The following is a 15,552-nucleotide window of genomic DNA, read 5'->3' as shown; positions in this document are numbered from 1 at the left end:
CCCTCCATCTGCTGTCTTTTAATGGTGAGCAATTTGGCCTTGGTTCGCTTGATATCTGCCAGACGGATGTTGGAAGTGTCTGCCTGCTCATATAGATTTCTCAGCATGGTGTAATAAAATTCTATGGAATTTTTCAAGTCTTTCGATCGTTGTGCACCATAATGAATGAGAACTTTTCGCAGTTTAGGCTTGGCCCTGTTGCACCACCAGTCTAGTACTGAGACATGCCTGTTTACGGAGCGGAGGCACATGGCCCACGCTTCTGTCAAACTTTCTTCTAGTCTGTCTTCCTGCATCAGTGACATGTTAAGGTGCCATTGACTTCTGAAACGACGAGTAGGTTGCGCAGTAAGGCTGACGGTAGCAAGCATGGCACTATGATCAGAAAAGTAGACAGGAGTCGTCTCCGCTTTAATGAAGGAGCTGACTAGACTTTGCGATATGTAGAGTCTGTCAATTCTACTTCGTGATTGAGGACCGATATATGTGAAAGCCACAAATGTGGGATACGTTATTTCCCAAGCATCTTTAAGCTGTAAAACAGTGACAAAACGCTTCAGTTCATTGCAGTTATTAAAATTTGGAACCTGGTCTTTTTTATTGATCACACAATTAAAATCACCGCCGATTATAAGATGCTTTGGGTTTTTCCGCAATAAATAAATGATCTCTTCTTTAAAGAACTGTGCTCTTTCCATACTATTGGATGTGCCGGAAGGGGCATACAGATTGATAAGTGTAAAACCAAAGACTTTTATACCTATCGCTCTGCCGGAGACCAATCTTTCAATATCTGTGACAGGGATCCCCTCCCTGACTAAAATTGCTGTCCCTATGTTAGTGTCAAGCGAGACATTTAAAATAGACAAATATCCTGGCACTGTAAGGTTAGTGAGTACAACTTCTTGTAGGAAAACAATGTCCGTCCCTGACTCATATAGGTACTCTTTGAGCGCTGCAATTTTAGTCGCCGATGTAATCCTGTTAATATTGATAGTTGCAAGTGTATACGCCTGGGACATTTAGTTTACATAAAAATGTACATAAAGGAATAAAAAAATAGTAAAATAATGATAAAAACAGGGAGCTGTGCCGCTTCTAGAAGGGATAAACTATTCCACTTCAACAAGCTCCTACAAGAATAATCTACAGAGAAATACCTATGAGTATGGAAAATACGTGAACCACTGCTTTTTGTTCCTCCGAAAAATGACTAAGACAATAGTACAATTAGAACATAAAGCGGCTCAACGATATTTTTTTTTCCTTTTTTGTTTTTTTTTGAATTGTGATCCTCAGTTTGGTGGAGTATTCCTAAGTTCTCGGGTTTTAGTTTTGCAGAGGGGCTTTCCATCACTAATGTTACTTGAAGGTACATCCTTAGGTTTTTCCGTAATAATTTCATACAGGACATTCTTGGCCGTTGCGTCATCTTGTCCAGGTTGTTGTTTGCTTTGCTTACGGGAAGCTTTGAGATTAGGTTGCGGTTTGAGTCTACGTCTTTGGACATCTTGGTTCAACGCGCCGTCCTTCGCGTTGTCTATCTTCACCACCGTTGAGACCGAAGCTGCCTCAACAGTGTCCTGTCTATGACTTCCACTTCCTTGTCCTTCCGGCACTAACTCCAGGGCACTGACTGAATCGGTTGGTTGGGGGTCGGTGAGTTCGTGAATGCGGTTCTGCTCCGCCACCTCATGGGGTTCGGAGTGCGGCTCGTCCGTCGCCGCGACAACCGTTACTGCTTCGTCTCCGTGGTCTGTTGGTTCCTGTGCGGCCGCCGACAGCGGTTGGGTTGCCTTTGCCGCTGTCGTCACGTCCATACATGTACTGTCTGTTTCCTCTAACACATCTGCGTCACACTGCTTCTGTTTGCGGGTGGAGGGGGAATTGCGGGAGGACTCGCCGTCCGAGCCGTCATCAGTCGCTTCCAACGGTCGTTTCTTAGTCTGAAGATCGCATTCGGGAACAGAAGGGTGACTTGTTATTACTTTCAGAGGTGGGAACTCTGTGTTAGTTATAGCGGGCATTGTAGAAGTACCTGCACCACTGTCATTAGCAGGAGGGGAGTCGCTGCTTGGTAGGACGTCGCTAAGGGTCAGTTTTTGACGCTGTGTTAGATTATTCCGGAGGACAAAAACACGGCGTGGACAATCTTGTCTGAAATGACCTATCTCGTTACAAATATTACACGTACGCTCCTGTCCAGAATAAACAACATGTGCTTTATGACCTGCAACAGATATATGGGACAGAATATTGGCTTTCACCTCCATTTCGACGGACCTAATGCCATTATAACACTGTATCTTGTACAGCTTCGACCATCTTTCGTTATAGATAGATTTAACTTCCCCATATTTAGATAGAGCGTCTTTGATCAACTGATTGTCAGCTTCGATAGGAACATTCAAGAAATCCTCACATTGGTGTACATGATATCAGCTTTTCGTACAGAAACATTACTTTTTGAAACATCTCGATGAACAAATTCAACAGAATTACCCCATTTTGCAAGTAACTTATCGACAGTCACGGAGTTCAGAAATTTAACATAAACACAGTATATTTCAGCATCTAACTACGTGGTGTGAACAGAGTCAGAATTGATACAGATTACCTCTGTGAGCCAGTCATGGATCTCCAGTGCAGTGGGTTGGACCGGCCGGGTTTCCTTCTCGAAAGAGAAGACTAACGTATTCTTCCTGACGGTGTCAGACATGGTCTTCTGTGCCAACGAACTTCCGGTAAAAACCAAAATCGCGACGAAGAACGAAACGGAGAACAGACAATAACACTTCAAAAACAATTATCAGGACCACCAAATGCAATAATACTACGAAAATGCACAGACAGCTGTAGGTAAACACAAAACACCGGCGATAGCGCAAACGTGTGCGGAGCAAACAACAAGCACGTCCGACCGCGGCGACGGCTAAAGCCGGAAATGGTATCCTAGCCACTAGACCACACCGGATGTGGGGGTGTCTTCGCCGGTTCGGACGGTCGCTTGTCGCATTTCGTGTCGTGTCCCGCGTCGGCGCCCTTCTCTCTTTGCGAGCGTCTTTGCGCATACTGACTGGCAAGGCGCGCACCTCAAACGTCTCAGAGCAATGCTTTTGGCTTCATGCTGTGCTGGGAGAAGAGGGAAAGGGAAGCTGTAAGTAGCAGTAACAGGGAGTAAACATTTTCCCGCTGAAGCGTTGAAACCGTTGTGGATAACAAACAAGAAATAAGTTGGTGCCCTAGCAACAGCATCACCATCAGTCACAGAAAATTAAATGCCCCAGGTGAGGATAGAACTCACGACCTTAAGATTATGAGACTTACGCGCTGCCTACTGCGCTACCGAGGCACGGGTGAACCGCTTTTCCTGGAAACTGGGTAAGTACCATACCCAATGTTAGACGTAAAGACACTGTACTTCCTGGATAACGTGTTCTGTTGCTAGACGTGCATTGCCGGCCCAGTTGATTGCGGTGTTGCTGCAGCTTTTGCAAACGATAGGCAGCACTCCTTGTCGTTAACGTTCAGTGCCTCGGAGGCACCTGGACATAGCAAATTGTGAGGCCAGGCCGACGCTAGTCTGTAGAACATGATGCGAGCGTCCTAGTGGGGACCCGCGAGTGCTGCGTTCTCGGTTCTTCTCAAGGGAATCCAGCTATACATTCTTGTGGATCGTGCATCTCAAGAGCGCAAGCAGCACGGCAGCATTATCGCGGGAACAGCAAAACGATGCATCGGCCGAGAATCGAACCCGGGCCGCCCGCGTAGCAGGCGAGCATTCTACCACTTGTTTTTTTTCTTTTTTTTTTCTTTTTTTTTTTTTTAGGGCCTCCCAACTCCCCTTATAGCCCTCCTTGCTCTCACCAAAATATGCCTTCATCGGCGAGCTTCAACGCTATCATCTGTTGTGGTAGATGCTCGTCGCTGACGGCTTCTCTCGTGGATCATGGTGTGAAAATCAATAAAGAAAAGAAAATTCTTCCACAAATTCAAATCTGCTGTCCATCAATGGAACGCACAATAAAAGGCAATGTTCCTCTTTAAACGATGAAAATGTCAAAAGAAAATATCCACCCTAAACGATGCCACAGACGACGAGTAACTAAAAGTCGTAGGAGAGTTCTTCTTGATAAAAAAAAGAAAAACACACACAATAAATTTCCATGTCTATCCTTGGAGTAAAGGATGCGCGTGGAGAAGACAAACTAAAAACGCACTCCGAAATCCATAAGAAGAAGGTAGGAAAAGGAAAGTAAAATAATATTGTCACTGCCACGTGAAAAACGAGATGCATCACTGCTGTAAGTCAAATAAAAGAAAGAAAACAAATCTTGTTCTTCTGTAGCGCATAATATCTGCACAGACGCATCCAAACCATCGGGTCAAATTCAAACAAAGATCAATGAAAAATGAACAATAAGAGATAGCCTGTTCAGTCTTCAATAGAGTTTTCCGTGTATCAATGAATGAACGTCTTCGTGTAACCATGTTGTAACGCCGCACGTAGAAAATTGGCAAAAAGCTCGTTGTAATGCTTCAGTCGCCGTACATGGGAATGTGCATCCCACAAGTACGCGAAATAAGTATACACGTCCTTAACTTGGGAGTCCAGAATAGCAAAGACCGTGTGGCCTAGGAGCCACACCATTGTATTGTGCTTCGCGCGAGGGAACGGTTTGAACCCTGGCGCAAGAACATCATTGACAGTCACGTGTGAGGGTGTCGTCCTGTTGATCAGAGCCACCATGACCCTACACAGTTCCCAGACGGCCGACACAAGGCGACATTGAAAGCGATGCTCCCGTGTGTCCGGAACGCCGCAAGCACCACAGTTGGCAGACGGCAGCAGGCGGATGTCCGAGAGACGTTGGTTTGTGGCCACCATATTGTTAACCAGTTTATACCACTGGGACCGAACGCCGGAGGGCAACACGGAGTGATGAACATTAAGCCACACTTGCCGCCAGTTGGTCGCGGGGAAGCGAAGAGCGAACTTGTGAGGGGGTGGCCGCCCCACCATTGCCGCATACAGTCGGCGAACATTCCGGTTCCTGTCCAGCGCCGTTTCCAGTACGTAGCTCCGCTGCAGGTAGTAAGCTCTGACGTAGCCGAGTTGATACGGGATGCCCGCCACGGACACCGGTGCGCTCTCGGAGGGTGGCCGGTAAGCGACGAGCATGGCCGCCGCCGTTCCATCCGGGCTGTCAAATTGCAGGGCGGCCATGCGGTGCACCAGCAGCGCCGAACACTTCCGGGAAAAATCGACGAGGCCGAGGCCCCCGAAGGTGGTGTCGAGGACGCACGTTGCCGCCCGAACCTTGAAGATTTCGTGGCGCCACAGGAGCCAGTACGCGGCCTGCGAAAATGATCGGGCGAGGGGTCGCGGAACGTCCAGGAGTTGTGCCACGTACCAGGCCTTGGAATACACGGCGCTGTTAATTAGGTCGACCTTCTGGAGGAGGGTGAGGCGTCGGCTGGCGTAAGTCTTACAGAGGCCTTTGACATGATTGAGCAGCCGGCGCCAGGTGCGCGCCCGCATCTGCTGAGGATTAGCGGTAACATCAAGGCCCAAGATCGTATGAGTACGGGCTACCCGAAACCAAGTCTGATCGGGATCCACTTCGCAATTTCCTAAAGGAATCAGTACAGTCTTCCTCGGATTAATCAGGGCACCCGACGCACATTCATACCACCCCAGTAAGGGCCGGAGTTGATGAAAATCGTTGTCGTCGCCTATAAAAACACCTACGTCATCAGCATAAGCGAGACACTTCACTGAGGCACGATGAATATCCACGCCGCCTATCGTGCGGTCTAGCGCACGCAACAGTGGGTCCAAAGCAATTACAAAAAGGTACATAGATAAGGGGCAGCCCTGTCGCACCGATCTACTAAGAACTATAGGTGGCGTTCGCCATCCATTAATGGTCACCACCGAACGGGCCCCTGTCAGGAAATGGCGAATCACGCGAATGAAGCGGAAGCCAAAGCCCATCCTTTCCATAACTTGCAGCAAATAATCGTGGCTCATCCTGTCAAAAGCATTGGCAAAGTCCACAGAAAGGACAGCTGCTGAAAGTCGGTGGACGGCGGAGTAAGCGATGACGTCACGATAGGTAGATGCCGCATTGAAAATGGTCCGCCTCTTAACGCCGCAGGATTGATACGGACAGATGACGTTGTCCATGACTACCTGCATCTTCGCTGCAACACATCTGGCCGCCAGCTTGTGATCAGCATTTAACAGCGTAATTGGCCTCAGATCAGTGACACGGCACGTACCCCGTTTTTTGGGGATAAGAACAATGTGCCCATCGAGAAACTGACTCGGGATGGCAATGCCGCGAAGCACTTCGTTCACCACCACCGTGAACTTGTCCCCTACAATATCCCAGAAAGTAATATAAAATTCCGTAGGAAGACCGTCGGGTCCCGGCGACTTGCCCGTTGTACTGGCTTTCAATATCTGTAATACTTCCTGGCTCGACACCTCTGCAACCAGCTCTTCACGGTCATGTTCGGACAAGCGGTCAACTAAGTCTTGTAATAAAAGCCGCGTGGCCTCGCCGTCTGCGGTAGCGTCGTGAAAAAGCGAAGTATAATAGCCGGCGACATGGCGTACAATTTCGTGCCGCTGCGATAAGACAATCCCCGCATCAGTTTCCAACGCAGCAATATACTTTTTGCGAGCCTGTTGCTTCTCCCGGGCAAGATGATAGAGCGATGGCTCCTCGTCATCGATGTGGCACAAGGGACGGCTCCGAATCATTAAGCCGTTCGACCTTTCCCGGTGCAACCGCAAAATCCTGGCTTTAATTTTGCTCAGACGGAGTCTAACGTTTGCGTCGGGGCCAGCAGGTGAATTGATAGCATCCTGTAAGCACTGCTGATAAAATGCCAACGTACGCCTGTGCCAGTAACTCGCTTCACGACTATATAATTGCGCCGCCTTCCGCAAAATCGGTTTGGCGTGCGCCACCCACCACTCGATGCAGGACCCGTAATTGTGGAATTTCGCTAAACACTGCTGCCACGCTACACGCACCTCCGCACGGAGCCCTTCGGCACCCAGATACCCGGTATTTAATTTCCATTGCTGTGCCACAGTTATTGTCACTATTCAGGTTGTAAATAGCATCGTAGCCTGGAATATTGCTAAAAACATCACTAGACACTTCTTGAAGAAGGGCAATACTAAAATTTCCATGATATAAAACATCTTTAAATGCAGCTACCTTGTGCACCGCTGAGATACCGGCAACGTTTAATGTCAAAACAGAAAACACACTCGATGGGTGTGGGTGTGTTGACATTTTAAGCAGATGGGCAAGACAGAGCAATATTAAAAGCACCAACGAAGTGAAAAAACGCCGGACGTATACTTAAATGAATGGCAGCTGGCATAAAACGGAAAGTTCAATAGGTCTTAAAACACGGTAGTGGTTAGTAGCAAGTCTACAAAAACATGGCACAACAATACACTGGACACAGTTCAAGACACATTCGTTTATAGGTCAAGTGCAATGTAGGTGGACTCATGACAACGATATGGATCTGCGAGCGTGTCTACTGGCCCCCCTCGTCCTCCTGCTGCTGCCACCACGGGCTTTGACTGTCAGGTGGCGGGGGTGGTCGTGCGTCGCCCGACGGCTTGGTGGCTTCCGCCCGGCCGCCGCGCGATGTTACGGCCGGCTGTGACGGCACAGAATGTTTGCGCGGGCGCTGTGGTAACTGCTCACTGCCCTGTTCTAATTTACGCTTCGCAGCGGCAACGTCCTGTTCCTTCCCAGCACTGAGAAATTGTTTCAACCGTTCAGAGTGTGCTCGAATCTTCTCTGTCCTGGCGGGGCTGCTACTACGGGAGGAACCCTGTGACATTGCCTCACTTTCACTGCCACTCTCCGTGGCTGGCGGATTCGCGAGGGCGGCCGGGTTCTGATCCTTGACCTGTTTACCCTTGCCCCGCTGGTGACGTTGCTTTTTACTTTCCGCTGAAGGCGTTACAGTATCGGCAGAAGTTGGTACCGGGAGGGACGGCGGGGGTAAAGAAGCGTCTGTTGCCTCCACCGATTCCGATTGAACGGCAGCAGTAGTAACAGGGCGTATGTCCCTTTCGTCATCAACCCGGTCGGTCGGGGTAGGCGGGTCCTGGACAACCTCCATTTCCTCCTGCCCGGCAGTCGTGTGACTATGTTCCGCGACGGACGGGACTTCGACGGAAGCAACGGTCGTCGTGCGCTCGATCGGTCGGTCGGTCGGACCGGTAAAGGATGTTCCTGCCACAATGTCACTCATGAGGGGCACAAACTTATCACCACCACCCACATCTTCGCGCGGTAACTGAACAGGCCGCCGTCGAGGGCAGTCACCCCTCAAATGTTCCGTGGAATGACATACGGCACATGTCGGCGGTTGCCCGATATATGAGACTTGGGCACGAACCCCACCGATTACAAAATAGGAAGGAATATGTTGTTTCAGGTCCATCCGTACACTACGGACACCACTAGCAACTTTGTAACGGTATGCACTAGACCACTTCTCCATTGAAATGTTCAGAACGTCACCAAACCGAGACAAGGCACGAGATAAAATTTGGTCAGGGCATTCCGGTGGCACATTAAAAACACGGACAGTTCGAATGCCAAACCCTGACGCCACAATTTGCACATTACTAATACTGCCGTCTGCATGTTTAAAACGTCGACTGCCACCAAATTTAGCAACAAATTTTTCACACACGTCCCCAGAGGTAAATTTCAAGAACAAGCAATACTGAACAAAGTCCAACTGAAAGGTGTCTACGATTTCTTCCGGTATCTTTAGGTCTTCGAATAACCACTCGTGTATTTCAAAAAAATGGTTCAATTGGGTCTGAGCACTATGGGACTTAACATCTGTTGTCATCAGTCCCCTAGAACTTAGAACTACTTAAACCTAACTAACCTAAGGACATCACACACAGCCATGCCCGAGGCAGGATTCGAACCTGCGACCATAGTAGTCGCGCGGTTCCGGACTGAGCGCCTGAACCGCTAGACCACCGCGGCCGGCGTATATTTCAAATGCGGTAGGGCGGACAGCACTTCTATCAAATACACACTGAGCGGTGTTAGCTCTCGAAAATGTCGACATTTTGTTACTTACAAATCTTCAAAGCAGAAATCACGAACAACGAAGCGCCAAAGTACCGGCGATGTAAACAAACCGACGACGGCAGCGGAGCTCTGCGCGACGTGCGCGGATACGCTGTCCGAATGCGGCTGGATGTTCTCCCCTAGCCTACCTCGAAATGCGCCTGCCAGGTACGATCACCTTCGGCCACTGCCGACAGGCGGGAAGCCGACACAGCACGGCGTCGGGGCGCTTCCTTGTGCGGTGGTGGTGTAATGGTCAGCATAGTTGCCTTCCAAGCAGTTGATCCGGGTTCGATTCCCGGCCACCGCAACAGGGTTTTTAATTTCGCGTATGAGTACTTTCGCCACGCGCCCTTAAATTAATGTTTTTTTCCCCTTCTTACTCGCTGCAGACCAGCCTATAGTGTGTCTCGACTTGTCTCAGCTGACGCGAGAGCTGACGCTCTCAAATCGGCCTATATCAAAACGACAAGCACGAGAAACGACTGAGAGAGGTAAGGAGAGGCGAGGCGAGGCGATGGGCACACAGCACTCCCCCTTCCTTTCACGGTGGCGTGTCCATGACCGAATCGGGTTGTAGCTCCGAAAACAAAGGAGAAAGAAAAAATAGGAAGTAAAACTGCCAACAGTACCCTGTGTCCCCATGCGCTCACCCGCCCAAGTACTGACAAGGGCCAAAGTTGTTACAAATCGGCAATCGGACACTTTCTTTCATCTTGTCTTTATCGGTTGAGAACCAGTGTATTCAACATATTATGGCCATTGCCGAGTGAATGCTGTAGCGCTTCCCGACAAGTCGGGTTCGGATCCTCTGTCAACTTCCACGCAGGGTGATGATCTTTTGGTCATCACACTCGCCTGCTGAAATCGGCGCTGCCTTTTCGTAGTAGTAAAAGAGTAGTGGCCCGTGGGGGGATCGAACCCACGACCTTCGCGTTATTAGCACGACGCTCTAACCAACTGAGCTAACGGGCCTCGGCAGATGCAGTTGCTCAGCCCTGCGCTGGAAACGTATGGCATGAAGCCGTACACCATTTCTATGGTCGTCGGACGTCTGCTTCCCTCGTCTATATTCTGCTGACGGTCACGAAACAGTAGCTATATTGCGAGCAGGACGGGAAACGGCAGCTCGGTCTGCTCAAACTTGTCACGGTTCGTGTGGAAAAAATTCCGTTCCGGTACCGGGAATCGAACCCGCGCCTCCTGGGTGAAAGTCAGGTATCCTAGCCACTTTTTTTTTTTTTTTTTTTTTTTTTTTAATTTCATTTTGTTCACTGTTGTTCGTTGCATCTGTTCGGGGCGGACGTCGTAAGACATCCGTTTAGGTTCGTTGTTGATCGATTAGCTCAGTTTTTTTATTACAGAGGGCTGTTAACCCTCTGACCGAACACGCTGAGCTACCGTGCCGGCTGAATTCCGTTCCGGTACCGGGAATCGAACCCGGGCCTCCTGGGTGAAAGCCAGGTATCCTAGCCACTAGACCACACCGGATGTGTCGCCACTAGACCACACCGGATGTGGGGGTGTCTTCGCCGGTTCGGACGGTCGCTTGTCGCATTTCGTGTCGTGTCCCGCGTCGGCGCCCTTCTCTCTTTGCGAGCGTCTTTGCGCATACTGACTGGCAAGGCGCGCACCTCAAACGTCTCAGAGCAATGCTTTTGGCTTCATGCTGTGCTGGGAGAAGAGGGAAAGGGAAGCTGTAAGTAGCAGTAACAGGGAGTAAACATTTTCCCGCTGAAGCGTTGAAACCGTTGTGGATAACAAACAAGAAATAAGTTGGTGCCCTAGCAACAGCATCACCATCAGTCACAGAAAATTAAATGCCCCGGGTGAGGATCGAACTCACGACCTTAAGATTATGAGACTTACGCGCTGCCTACTGCGCTACCGAGGCACGGGTGAACCGCTTTTCCTGGAAACTGGGTAAGTACCATACCCAATGTTAGACGTAAAGACACTGTACTTCCTGGATAACGTGTTCTGTTGCTAGACGTGCATTGCCGGCCCAGTTGATTGCGGTGTTGCTGCAGCTTTTGCAAACGATAGGCAGCACTCCTTGTCGTTAACGTTCGGTGCCTCGGAGGCACCTGGACATAGCAAATTGTGAGGCCAGGCCGACGCTAGTCTGTAGAACATGATGCGAGCGTCCTAGTGGGGACCCGCGAGTGCTGCGTTCTCGGTTCTTCTCAAGGGAATCCAGCTATACATTCTTGTGGATCGTGCATCTCAAGAGCGCAAGCCACACGGCAGCATTATCGCGGGAACAGCAAAACGATGCATCGGCCGGGAATCGAACCCGAGCCGCCCGCGTGGCAGGCGAGCATTCTACCACTTTTTTTTTATTTTATTTTTTTTTTTTTTTTTTTTGCCTCCCAACTCCCCTTATAGCCCTCCTTGCTCTCACCAAAACATGCCTTCTTCGGCGAGCTTCAACGCTATATTTGCTGGACTGTCTAACTTCGTGGAACAGAGGAATAACTTAAAACAAAATCATCTTCTCCTCAGATGGTATGCTGTCTTCTGCCAGAGAAAAATGAAGAACTAAAAGTAATTTTATCGCGGAATTCGTGGACGGTCTTCCTTCCTCCGCCGGTTCAACTCTTCAGCTCGTATTTCAACTAAAAACATATTGCGCTTGAAAGTAAAATATTCTCCCTCTTGACGAACGTGTCACTCCGATGTAGCAGAGAGTTGTTACAAAACAGGTGTCAAACAGCACAACACGAGAGTTTACGTCGAAGTGTGCATCACACGAAAGAAATAAAAATCACCTAAAAGTAATAAAATGAAATCGCGACAGTCCGGGAACAGAAATTAAGAGACTGGAGAAAAACACTCCTGCAACTATGAATGTTCCACACAAACAGGCCGTATCGTCTAAAATACCCATGAAGTCCCGGGCACAAATTAAATTCCTCAAAATTAAAGGGACACTCCTCTCTTGGAGATGAAACCAGAACGACCCGTAGTGAGTTGGTGGCACAATTCACCAACCATAACACAAATAAAACAAATGAAAGTATGAAAAATAAATAAAAAGTGGAACGCGTCAGCTCGGTAAATCGCAGTTCAAGGTGTTTGTCGCAGTTCCATTTCATAGCCATAATCCAAGGCCGCCTTCAAAAAATTCGCAAACAGTTCGCGAAATTGAACGCAATCCTTCAGTATCATATACTGGGCCCACAAATAATCCAGGTAAATCACAGTATCAGTGACGGCCATATCGATAAGGGCATAAATCGTATGCCCTAATATCCAGACAGTGGTGTTATTTTTTGTCCGCGGGAAAGCTTGGAAGTTAGGCACTATCACACGACGAACAGTCACAAGGTGAGGAGGCGTTCTATTAATGTGGGCGACCATTCGTTGACACAGCCGCCATACCGTCGACACCGATGCACACTCAAAACGATGTTCCCGTGTGTCCACAACACCACATCTTCCACAGTCGGCAGAGGGAAGGAGGTGAATGTCGGCTAGCCGCTGGTTCGTCGATAGCGTGTTGTTGACGATTTTAAACCAGAGCGCACTCACGTCCGACGGCAACACTGGGTTGTTGATGTTTGCCCACACCTTCACCCATTCCACTGTGGGGTTCCGGAGCACCAGTTTATGACGCGGAGGTTGTCCAGTCAGGGCAACGTAGAGTCCGCGGGCGGTCCTGTGTCTGTCGGTAGCCGTTGACAGAGCGTAGCTCCTCGTTAAAAAGTACTCCCGTATGTAGGACATCTTGTACGGGATGGCCGCGAGAGAGACGGGCGCCGCTTCAGAGTGTGGGCGGTAGAGCTCCAGGAGTGCCGCGGTGGTTCCTGCCGGGTCGTCGGACTGCAGGGTGGCTGTCCGGTGGACGAGCAGCGCGCCGCATTTGCGTGGAACGTCGATGAACCCGAGGCCGCCCAGCTGCCTGTCGATGACACAGGTCGAAGCCTTGAGTTTAAAAATTTCATGCCGCCACAGCAGCCAGTAGACTGCCTGCGAAATCGCCCTCCCGACCGGCTTCGGAACACTAAGCAGTTGGGCGATGTACCACGCATTCGATAAGATGAATGTATTAATGACAGCCACACGTTGATGTAAGTTGACTCGGCGACCTGAGTGGCTGCGACATAGGGCCTTCACAGTGCCAAGAATTCGCCTCCAGTTTAAAACTTGCATTTTTTGTGGGCACGCTACAATGTCGAGTCCTAAAATTTTGTGGGTGCGCACAACACGGAACCAGTCCTGTTCAGCAGACAGTCCCCGCCGACCCAGTGGTACCAATACAGTTTTCCGCGTATTCAAAACAGCGCCAGAGGCACGTTCGTACAATGTCAGAACATCGCGAACTCTGTCCAAGTCATGTGCCCGCCCCATGAAAAGTCCCACGTCGTCAGCATAGGCAGCACATTTGAGAGAGACGTGACAGACCTGGACACCTTCAATGATTCGACCGACTGCGCGCAAAAACGGGTCGAGCGCAATGACAAATAGGAGCATTGATAAAGGACAGCCCTGTCTGACAGATCTTGTAATAGGAATGGGCGGCGACTGCCAACCATTGATTACAATTACTGACGTCGCCGACGTTAAAAGATGCCGTATAGCATCGAGAAAGTGGCCGCCGAACCCCAGTTTTGTCATGACGGACAGAAGATAATCGTGCCCGATACGGTCGAATGCATTGGCAAAGTCGATGGAGAGAATGCCAGCGGACAGGTCATTAATTGCTGCGTACGCGACCACGTCTCGGTATGAAGCCGCAGCGTGAAAAATGCTACGACGTTTCACACCACACGACTGAAAGGGACTGATGATCCTGTCCATGACCACACTGAGTTTCGTTGCGAGGCATCGTGCCGCCAGTTTATAATCTGCATTTAAAAGTGTGATAGGGCGTAATGCCTCAACACGGCATGCTGTCGGTGTCTTCGGAATTAATACAATACGCCCTTCAACGAACTTCGAAGGGACAGCAGCACCACGAACAATGTCATTTATCATGATCGTCAAAGTCTCACCGAAAATATCCCAATAAGCCAGGTAAAATTCGATGGGAAGACCATCTAGACCTGGAGACTTCCCCCGACGACACGAACGCAAGACGTCTTTCACATCGTCCTGTGACAACATCTCATCCAGTGACTGACGGTCAGATTCAGAGATGACAGTATCCAATTCATCTAATAGAAAGGAACGTGCGACATCGTCGGCAGCAGTCTGTCCGAACAGTCTCTTAAAGTGGTCGGAGACGTAGGGAACGATCTCATGCTTCGCCGTGAGACGAGCACCCGTGGCCGTGATGAGGGTGGTAATGTCTTTCCTCCGCGCCAACCGTTTCTCGCGTGCCAAGTGGTAAAGCGTTGGCACTTCGTCAATGGTGTCACACTGCGGCCGGCTCCTAATCAGAACACCGTGTGCCTTGTGGAGGTGATGATGGAGTATCTTGCTTTTAATTCTATTCAAACGTGCGCGTAAGTTTTGATCTGGCGCCACGGGCGCATCAAGCGCATCTTGGAGGCACTGCTGATAAAAGGCAATGGTGCGCCTCTCCCAAAACGACGCCTCCCTTGCATACCGCATCGCAACACTGCGCAACTGTGGTTTGGCTAAGTCGACCCACCATTGTAAGACCGTGGCATAATTTCCCCGTTTTTCAGAACAAAGCCGCCACACGTTCTGAATCTCGCAACGTAAACCGGCGTCAGAGAGATGACGGGTATTGAGTTGCCAAATACGGGAAGGTGGCGCCTGCCTATTGGCCAGTAATTGCACGTCACACACAACACCGCAGTGATCACTAAAAGCGACGGGATGTACCGCAACCCTCTGAAGATAGGTTTGAAGTGGCCGCGACACATAAATACGATCAATTCTGCTGGCACCTGTCGCATAAAAATGTGTGTATTGCGTCGTGGTAGGATGAAAATGACGCCAAACATCGATCAAGTCATTGGTCACAATTAGTTGGGAAAGTTTCGGGCACCTGGTAGCCGTGGGAAATTGATCGGCTGCAGCAGTAACACAGTTAAAGTCGCCGCCAACTACTACATTGCGGGTCGACGCAAAGAACGGAACCACATCTTGATTAAAAAAAAACAGAACGAGCACGTTTATGATCAGTGCCACTCGGCGCGTATATATTAATAAATGTGACATCCTGGATCGTACACGTAAGTAAGCGGCCATTCGGTAAAAATTGAACGTTAGAGGGTTGCAATACAGTTTTATAAAGAACAGCGGTGCCACAAGTTCCTTCAACGTTAATGTTATAGATTACATCGTAACCAGGGACGTTATGGAAGCGCTTAACAGTGACTTCTTGGAGTAATGCAACGTCATAGCCTCCCAAAGTTAAAAAGTCTATAAAACTTGCTATTTTATGCGCAGCTATGATGCGATTGACATTGAGTGATAAAACTGAGGTCTTTAGATG

At 49.4% G+C, this 15,552-nt stretch overlaps 5 non-coding genes across 5 annotated transcripts; 1 reads left to right on the top strand and 4 right to left on the bottom strand.

Annotated features, from left to right (window-relative positions):
* Positions 1-3,279: 3,279 nt before the first annotated feature.
* Positions 3,280-3,352, bottom strand: Trnam-cau (transfer RNA methionine (anticodon CAU)). Its single transcript has one exon. It is a non-coding gene; the product is annotated as a tRNA-Met (tRNA).
* Positions 3,353-9,378: 6,026 nt separating this feature from the next.
* Trnag-ucc (transfer RNA glycine (anticodon UCC)) lies at positions 9,379-9,450 on the top strand. Its single transcript has one exon. It is a non-coding gene; the product is annotated as a tRNA-Gly (tRNA).
* Positions 9,451-10,041: 591 nt separating this feature from the next.
* On the bottom strand, positions 10,042-10,115 carry Trnai-aau (transfer RNA isoleucine (anticodon AAU)). Its single transcript has one exon. It is a non-coding gene; the product is annotated as a tRNA-Ile (tRNA).
* A 444-nt stretch (positions 10,116-10,559) lies between these two features.
* On the bottom strand, positions 10,560-10,631 carry Trnae-uuc (transfer RNA glutamic acid (anticodon UUC)). Its single transcript has one exon. It is a non-coding gene; the product is annotated as a tRNA-Glu (tRNA).
* Positions 10,632-10,961: 330 nt separating this feature from the next.
* On the bottom strand, positions 10,962-11,034 carry Trnam-cau (transfer RNA methionine (anticodon CAU)). The gene has a single exon. It is a non-coding gene; the product is annotated as a tRNA-Met (tRNA).
* Positions 11,035-15,552: the final 4,518 nt, after the last annotated feature.

The sequence above is a fragment of the Schistocerca nitens genome, unplaced genomic scaffold, assembly GCF_023898315.1.
Source record: "Schistocerca nitens isolate TAMUIC-IGC-003100 unplaced genomic scaffold, iqSchNite1.1 HiC_scaffold_118, whole genome shotgun sequence".
Lineage (NCBI taxonomy): Eukaryota > Metazoa > Arthropoda > Insecta > Orthoptera > Acrididae > Schistocerca > Schistocerca nitens.
Note: the sequence above shows the minus strand (reverse complement) of the source record. Positions and strands in the feature narration are given on the sequence as shown.